Genomic DNA, 9,455 nt, shown 5'->3' with positions numbered 1-9,455 from the left:
AGTTTCTTCTTTCTGCCTTTTTTTTTTTTTTTAATAGCTGATGTAGCAATAAATTAAAAAATAGGAGGAAATATATATGAATATAGCATGTCTGCAGAGCTCCTTTAATTAAAAGAAAAATCTTCAAGCACTTTTCAGCCCCTTGGACATCTGTTGTGTAAGGCCAGAGCCGCTGAGTATATCTGCCATGTGGGAGGGTGGGATGGGGCACCTGTGAGAACAGAGGGGTCCATGGAGCCAATGGGGGCTGATTAATGCTGAGGACATGAACACAAAGCATTTAACAAATAGTCCTTTCCAGAGGGAAAGAGCTAAATTAGGGCAGATGCAAAACCCTGCACTTGTGTTTCCCATTGGCGAAGATGTTTGGCCTTTCCTTAATGCTCCTTTCTGCTAGTGGTTTCTGTGCTTGCTGGTGTGTTTATCACCCCTGGCTTCCCACAGGGAATTGCCCTGGCTGGGGGGGTTTGGGCTTCTCCTTCCCATGCCATCAGCTGTCCCCATTCCTGTGCCATCAGCTGTCCCCATGCAGCCCAGGGGTTGTCAGGGATGGAAAGCCGAGCTGCCAGAGAAGCATCCTTTGAGCAGGAGGAGGGGAGTGGGGACCACCAGCTCCGGGGTCCCATCCCCACAACCCCATCTTCCTCCCAGAGCCACAGGGTGTCTGTAGACATTGCTGACAGGGGGATCTCAGCCTGCTCCGTGATGGAAATTCTTTAACCAACCTCCTTCAGACTCTCAAGCCCTTGGATGCACCCACAGCATCCAGTCCCCCACAGTAAGGTGACTGTGTTGCCATCTGCCTGTGGTTGGCAGGGGACAGGCTCTTGGTGTATTTCCTGTCTACAGCCCATGGCTCTGACAGCCTGAAACTTGTTTGGCTTGGAGTTTTACTGAGCCCACGGGGTGCCCAGGCAAGGAAAGATTAATGAACATTCACTGAACTTGCTGGAGACCTTGGCTTGCAGTTGGGCTCAGAAGCTGTAACCAGAAACATGAGAAAATTTGGATAGTCTTAACGCAGCAGGTACTATTTTTTATATAGATGGTGAGCCTCTGGAGAGGGGCGGTTGCAGTGTAAGGTCAGGCACTTCAGAGCAACGATTTACTGTTTGGATGGCTTCCACACACCCTGAGGACATACATTGCCTCCATCTTATAGCAACTTGCAACCTCCCCTGTGCTGCATCCCCTCCGTCCGCTCTGTCTCTGCCCCAGGTAGTTTCCATGCTCTACAGCACCTGGAACACATTCCCAAAATCAAATTCAGTAAAGCCAAGAGCTGTTCCCAAGATCATTGTTAATCTGTTGGAGCACCTCAGGCCAGGGCTTCCCATGGATCAGGCAGCACCCCCCAGACCAGACCAGCAGGGCTGGGAGCCACCGGTGGGCAGGGATTCTGCCAGCAGGGCAGGGATGCTGCCAGAAGGGCAGGTAGCGTGGTGTTAGAGGAGGGGTTCATAGCAAGGACTTGGTCTGTTCTCTGCCACCTGGATTTGATGCCAGAGTCAGCCCAGGCACATTTCATTTACTAGTACAGACAAAGCCACAACGACTGATCATCATACCCGAGCTCGCGGAGGCAGTGCAGGCTCACCGCTTGCTTTCTCCACAGGCAGAGAGATGGGTGAAGATGGAAGCACACATTTCATTGTAATTAACTCTTACAATACTGCAGGCCAAACCATTCAAGTAAGCAAGAGCACAGCTGAGTCTTTGGCTCTCCACAGGCTCGGGCAGTGCAGATGCTTGCCTTCCACTTTGCTTTTGATCTCTGTGCACAGCCATGGCCATGACCATGGCCACATAGGGAGCACATGGTGGCTCCCAATGGCCATGAGCAGGTAGAATAGAGCAGGGACATCTGTCCCCTGCCCCTGTGCTGCCCTGGACATGGCACTGCCTTATAAATGAGTATTTAGTGGTGACACAAGGAGACAAATTGAAAATCAGTCTCTCCATTAAATAAGAGGGTCGGGATAAAGGGAGATGGGTTTGTGCCTCTTCAGTCCCTGCCCAGCTGTGATGACAGAGTCAGAAATTTCAAGGCAAAAGTATAAATTGGTGATGAATTGTCACTATTCTTGTTATTTCGCAGGAGGAAGTGCCCGGGTGGTTTGAGGCTTTCAGCAAACACCTGGGTCCCATTGCTGGCTTGCCTCCAGCTACCCTTGTGCTGTCAAGGGGGTGAGAGCAGAAGAAATTACAGATGGAGATTAATGGGGCATGGGTTATGAGGGAGAGGCTCACCCTTCTGTAGAAGGATGCACTCTTTTGGGGTCCTTGCGGGAGGTATTGGCAATGTGGGGGTGGTTATAGGGACTCTGGTGGCAGAGGGTCTTTGGGTCTCAGGGCTCTGGAGAATGCTGGAGGACTTTCTGGCTTCCTTCATCCCATCTTTGCCTTTCCCTCCTGCAGACATCATCCCTGCATGGGCAGGACACCTCAGACCAAGGAGGAGGACTTGGGGCTGATGGAGCTGCATCATTGGCAACCTGTCCCGTGAGATGCTGGAGCCTTGGGGAGGGGGTGGATCTGGAGGACCAGACTGGCATGGGACCCGCTCACTTCCCCCAGGTGGATGCTCTCGGTGGTGGATCAGCCCTGCTGTGGTTCGGGGTTGGTGACTGATGCCCTCAGGAAGGCTGCAGAGCCGCAGTGTGGGGAGCAGGGGTGTCTGATGGCCCATTGGCCTCCTGATAGTTATTCCTGTGCTGCTGCATGGAGAATTGCGGCTGTCTTCATGTCAGAGCCCAGATTTTACAACACCAGCTATGGAATTTTCCTGCTGTACAGCTGGCTTAGCTGCTCATTGCCGTATTTTTGCAGTTTTAGGGTTTTTTACCAGCAATCTTAGAACAAGCCGCAGAGGAGCAGCCAGGGATGCAGAGGCAGACCCGAGGATGAGAGCTCACTGGCTGGCTGGTTGGGAGAGGCACAGGCGCTCGCTCCTGCAAAATGCGCACAGGATCCCACGCTTCACTGCCTCCTTCCACCAGCACTGCCATGTTGACGGCATCCCTCACTCTTGGATTCACAGGGTCCAAGGCTTGCCTTTTTAAGTAGCTTCAGGTACTAAGAAGGAACACATCTACCTTCTTTCCAAAGTCTTGGAGCAGTGGAAGAAGCATTTGCACCCCAAGAAAATACCCATTGGTGGACAGTCTGTGCTGGGACACAGAAGCCCCATTTGCCTGGGCCCTGGATGGAGCCTCCCAATGGCATTTCAGAAAAACATTGTTCTATTTTTAATGGTCATAGTGCATGGAGCCAGGGAGTCAGTACGTGAGTCCTGTGCTGGCCCAGCCCCGTGCTGGAGACCAGGGCTAATGTGAAAAGCAGTCGTGCATCTCGGAGGATGCTTGGAGCAGCAGCCGCCTGCCCTGGGCTCATTAACATGATTGAGGCGCAGAAGCTCCTGAAGCAGAAAAGTATTTGGACGACAGCCCATTGCCTGCTTTTGGTGTCTGCTTGGTCAGGCTCTGATCATGTTGGGACCAGGGTGTTTCTCTGATTTGCACCACACCTCTGATTTCTGCCTTGAAGGTCCAAACCTCTCCATTTGCCTGTCTGTGCAAGAACACGACACAGCGGTCTGCGATGCTGGGCTGCTTTTGCCTATCTCTCCCTGATTAATGTGAAACTCAGCTTCATGAATCATTCATGGAGCTTTATTTAGTGTAATGATTTCTGACATCCAGTGCCTGGGAACAGCATTTTGGGACAGACCGTTTGCGACCAGCGAATTCCAGAAATAATGAGCTGACGTTTATCCCATCTGAACCGGGAAGATACGGAAGGGGAGGGAGAGGGGCGAAGCAGCCCTGCCTCCTTCAGAAGGAATCACAGGTTGCTCTCTAATTAGCCAAATGTGTAAAAGCTAAATATTGACATAGCTTTGCGGTTCCCTGTGTCTTGCAATCACATTGCATGTTATTAACCTACATAGTTGTCGGGGAAAGGAGCATCTGCGTGTGCCTTGGCACAGACAGGGCTGAAGAGGCAGGAATTCCCCTGTTGGGACCCGAAGGAGCTGGGAAACTGGCTTCCCCCCTGCAGCTGGAGCTGGGGCAGGAGATTGTTTTTTTGGCCGTCCTACAGCATAAATTGCCCACTCTGTTCTTCCCCAGTGCTGTGCTATGGGGAGGCACTGGGGTTAGCTGTGAGGGTCTCTCTGCAAGTGAGCAGACCCATTTGGGAGGTGGTGTGCAGGTACCCTGGTGCCTGTGCTGGTGGATTTGGGGATGACGATGAGTTCGTGACCCTGAGCTTGCCCGGAGCAGGTGCGTGGGCTGTGAGATGGGGTCTGTGCTGCATTTCAGTGTGCGAGCGGGGGCTGTTGCAGGGCAGGTGCCTCTGGGAGGTGTTTTGCTCCCTGTCAGGGCTTTCCCCTCTACAAACCACTTTGTGTGAGGCTTCAAGTGCTTTGCCAGAGCTGTTATTTGGGTAACGTCCCAGCTGCCTGGCTGAATGCAGACACCAGCCTGGCTGTGGGGCTGGGGCTGAGACCTTGGGGTGTTAGAGAAGGGCTCCGGCACTGCTGCCTGCACCACTGCCCAGCTCTCGCATGCCTTCATGCAGTGTGTTTTACTGCAGAGGAATGAGGTTCCTGCCTCCTCTGCTCTCTTTCTGCAGGGGGATGAGGGACTGTTGGCACGCAGGGATATTCCCCAGCTACAAGGTGCTGCCAGTGCCTTTTTTTTGCCTTCCTTTTCTTTAGGTTCCCCAGCCCAGGGAAGCCCTGCCAGCGTCTGACAGGCTTCCTGGGTGCGCAACCTTGTGCGGCTGCAGCTGAGAGCAGCCTGGTGAGGATTCCCGGTGGGATGAGGGGGAGGATGGAGCCGAGCGGCTCCGCACAGCTCTGCTGCCTCTTGGCTGTCAGGGGCACACAGAGCTGTTTCTGCGCCAGATCGAAGGGCTTCACCACAAGCAGCTTGCGAGGCTTGGCAGCACTTCAGGAAGGAGAGAAATTGCAGAGGGCTGCTCTGGCATTCCTCTTCCACAGTCCCATCCCCTGCTATCCCTACTACGCAGGGAGCTGGTGTGGTGCACAACCAAGGTGATGTGCTGCAGCCAGACAGAAGGAACAGTTTCCACCCCAGCTGTTCCAAAGGCTTCCTGGTGGCAGCTGCAGCTCCCTCCACCATGCCAGCCCAGGACCAGCTCCCCATATGCCCTCTCAGCACAGCAGGACCTGGTGCCACACGATCCCTGTTTGGGAAGTGTGGGAGGGCACCCAGAATTGCTCCTGGTGCATCCTGGCCATGCAAGCCAAGGTGTGTTCATGGTGAGACTCCAGAGAGGGAAAAATGCATCCCTGTGTCTTCAGGAAGAAAATACTGGAGGGCATCAGCTGCTGCAAGACAGCTCTGGCCCTGAGCAACCCCTCCCTGCAGCTGATGGGTGCCTTGGTCCAGGTGAGCTGAGTTTATATAAATCATGCCACAGAAGAAAGTACAGAGTGTATTCATGCATCTGTTGACCTTCAGCAGTGTGAGGATGGTTTATTTTTCTGTAGACATGTGTATGTATTTATTTTATGGTGGGAACCAGAATGGTATTGACTCTTTTTCCTGCCTGAAATACTGCTGCTTCTCTGCAGAGGGTATAAGGACTGTGAGCAGCACCTGTCCATGGGCAGAGCTCCTGCAGGTGGATCTGCTCAGCCAGGGGTATTTTCTCCTCTGGATTTGATGCAATTGCTGCATCCTGCTGGGATTACAGCTTCCCACTTCTGGGCCAGGCTAGTGAAACAACCCTCCCTATTCTAGGGTTTTCAAAGCTGTGATAATTCTTATTAGACTAGTTTGAATCATCCCTTGAAAAGGTCTTGCATGACTCCTGAGCACCAAACTGTTCTGTATTCAAACCCTGATCACTCAGTATCCTTGAGAAGGTGCCAAGAAAATACTAAAAAGACATTTAGGTGTGCAAGAGGTGTGCTGTAGGTGAGACCTTACTTCTGCCCTGTCTCTGTCTCATAGCAGACCAAAGTGAATTTCTGCATGGAGCAAGGCTGTCCCCATAATGCTGATGGCTCCCAGGAAGCCACTCTGGATCCCATCCCTGGGGAGAAGTCAGGTAGTGGTGGATATTTCCTTTGGGATCAGTCCAAGAGTGACTGGTCCCAAAACCCATTTTGAGGGAAGATGGAATAAGCCAGACCTGCCAGATGCAGCGCTGAATGGCTGCCTGCCCTGCAATGGTGCTGCTGCTGTGACACGCCACAATGGACATTTCTAATGCAAAACGGGGTCCTTGACCTCAGCCTTTGCCCATGTTCCCAGCATCAGACCCAGTGGGCCCGCTCCAGGAGAAGGTCCCACAGAAGTGAGTCCTGAGCTGTGCCAGAGAAAACGAACCCCTCCATCTCCAGGCTGCTTTAGCCCTGGGGAAGCAGGTGACATGGGAAGAACCAGCATGGAAATATTGCGTCTTTGGCACAGGTCTCATTGCTTTTCCTGCTGTCTTGCTGGCACGTACAGAGGATGCAGAGGGGAATTCCCTTCCTCCCCAGGGACCTGGATCCAAAGGATTTTCACTCAAAGCATGTTGCCAGGAGCTTGACACAGTCAGTGATCCCTCCGTGTGCATGTTCTGGTGCATTGCCCAGCTCCCCGCAAGGGGCTGCTGGCTGCAAGGGGGCTACGGGTGGGTCTAATCCATGGTGATGGGAGCTCCCCAGCAGAGCCGCAGTGGTGAGCTGGGTGCTGCTGTGCATGTTGGTGGGGACCTGTGTGCAGGGAGAGAAGGGCAGAGGATTGTTTTACTCAGCTGCAGGTGGATGCAGACAGTTGGTGCACTTCCTCTGGGTTTTCTCACTTGCAATGCTCCCAAACAGAAAGCAGCAGAATTGAGGCAGACCAGATGTCCCCATAGCATCCTCTGCCCCATCTCCTCCGCCTGCCCTGCCCAGCAGCTGAGTGACACTGGTGACAAGAGCAAAGCTGGCTGTGTCTCAGGGCAGGAGGAGAGACCTCTCCAGGCCTTCACATGGAGATCTGGAGACCCAGGCATCAGTTTTTAGGAGGATGAAGCTCTCCCGGGCTGCTGCCTTGCCCTTGTCTCTGCAGAGGAGCTGCTGCACTGGGCACAGCAACCATCGGGCTGTGTGGGGCCATGGGCACCCTGTGCCTGGAGCTCTGTGCTTAATCAAACCAATTAGCAATTTAATCTTGTTAACAAACCAAGATAATTGCGGCATTATCAAATTAGGCAGCTGCATGGAAATGCCTGCTTAATAGCTGCTAATAGCTGGTCCAGATGGAGGAGGGAGGGTTGTGAGCTGTGACTAATGACTGGCGGGAGGTGTCATCAGGCGTCTCTGCCCTGGGCCACAGTGCCAGCCCGGGCTGCCTCAGTGCAGGGGTGGCCAGGGGAGTGCTGGGGCTCTGTCCCTGTCACCCCACGGCTGCTGTGGCACAGGGCTTCCCTCTCCAAGGGGTTGCTTTGCTGTAAGGATGACAGAGGTATTTTTTCCCCCAGCAGGATACTGCACTGGTAAGAAGCAATGTCTGATTTTTACACTGAATTCTGCTGATGAGCTCCCAGCCCTTGTTCTGGCTGCCCCTGATGGATCACCTGGTGTTTCTAGCATCCCCTGGCACTGCATGAGCTCTCCAGTTATCTCTGCTCTGTGTTGGCTGAGCTAAGCAGAGAGGTGGTCCTTCACCGCAGGACGTTTTCCTTCTCAGTTACTGAATCATTTCTGAATCTTTGCCTCCCTCCAGTTCCACCATGGGGGTGCCCCTGGAAGGACTCACTCCAGCAGATGCTATTCCCAGCCTTGGCCAGGGAGCTTCTAGTGTCTGCCTTGGGCCATGGGAGATGTGGATCCCATAACCAGAGGTTTTGTCCTGCTCTATTTGTGGATGGTTTCAATACCCTGTTTCCCCAAAAATAAGACAGGGTCTTATATTAATTTTTGTTCCAAAAGATGCCCTTTTTTTTTTTTTTTTTCCTTTTTTTTTTTTAACATGTACAGCTGCCTGGACACTATTTAAATTGATTTTTTAAATGAACTGTAACTAGAACTTATTTTTGGAGTACAGATATATTTAAAGCATCCTCAAAAATCCTGAAGAACCATGCTAGAGCTTATTTTTGGGGTAGGTCTTATTTTCGGGAAAACAGGGTATCTGGCCAGGTCATGCTGCTCTCCAGATGCCCTCACTTGTGCCCAGTGGTGGGGATCATCAGCCCAGCCCTTGTGCAGCAGCAGCTCCAGCACCAGACACCTTTCGGGCAGTGCCTGCAGTGTTGCTCCTGGGTGGGGGATGCGGGGGGTCAGGAGCTGGGGGGCTGTGGGGGCTGCCGGGCTGGGAGGCAATGGAGGCAAAGTGCCTCCTCCCAGCCAGACACCCAAATACTCCTTTCCCTGTCATCCAGCACTCACTGATTTTCCTCTTTGCTCTCTCTAGTGTGTGCAGATAGAACAGGGTTCTCCCCCAATCTGGGCTGGGTCTGCTTGTTGAGAATATGATGATGGGACATGCAAGCCTGGCATCAGCCATGGCTCCAGGTGACAAGGCTGGGAAGGTCTGGTGGGCACTGTTTGCTGGGTGATGCTCTGCCCCTGCCGTGCCTGGTGGCAACAACTGGCTCTGCTATTGCCCTGGGCAGGTCCCTCAGCCTGCACACCCTTTCTCCTGCTGATGTTTCTTAGCGTTTCCTGGATTTTTAGCCCTGGCATTCAGCTGTACAAAAGTTACAAGAATCAGTAAGAGTTGTGTTTTTTGTGCCCTGGCTTAAGGCTTTCCTGGGCAATTCTCTTCAGCAGATTTTTACTCAGCAGCTTAGGTTCGGTAAGGGGCTCAGCACCACCATGTAACACTCTTCTCTGCATCCCCCCAGGCAGGCAGGGTCCGTCCCCTTTCCCAAGCCCTGCCTGTCTCGGGGTGTGCCTGGGGGGACATGCCTTCTCCAGAGCCCCTTGCAGCCCACCAGAAGCATCCCCTAAAGCATCCTACACATTTTGCTCTAGCCCCTTCCCATTGCCATCTCCTCCTGGGGTTTGCACACCTCTGGATGGATTTGCTGCCCCAAACCAGCCCCTCCGCACACTCGAGGTGTGCAGCTGGACTGTTTTCACCCTCTTACCCAGGCAGACATTTACGGGTGCATGTGCCAGGGTGAGCCTGAAGAGAGGTGGGAGGAGGTGGGGAAAGGAATCGCACATCACAAACATCCCTGGGACAAGGTCTTTTTTATTTGTGAAAACAGCGGTGGGTGAGCAGGCAGCTTGTGGCACCGTGCGGCAGCTGTCAGCAGGGTGCTCCTGGAGCAAAGGGGGTCTCTGAACGTGGCCTGGTGGCTGTCCCCACCCTCCTGACAGCCAGCATTGGGCAGGACAAGCCTTAGCAGAGGTGTGGGCAGCTGGTTGATGCTGGGGGTCATGGGCATGCTGAGATGGCTCTTGGTCTGTCCTAGGAGCAGGAGCTCACACTGGGGAAAGG

The sequence above is a fragment of the Columba livia genome, chromosome 16, assembly GCF_036013475.1.
Source record: "Columba livia isolate bColLiv1 breed racing homer chromosome 16, bColLiv1.pat.W.v2, whole genome shotgun sequence".
Lineage (NCBI taxonomy): Eukaryota > Metazoa > Chordata > Aves > Columbiformes > Columbidae > Columba > Columba livia.
The sequence above is the reverse complement of the archived record's forward strand: the minus strand, read 5'-3'. Positions refer to the sequence as shown.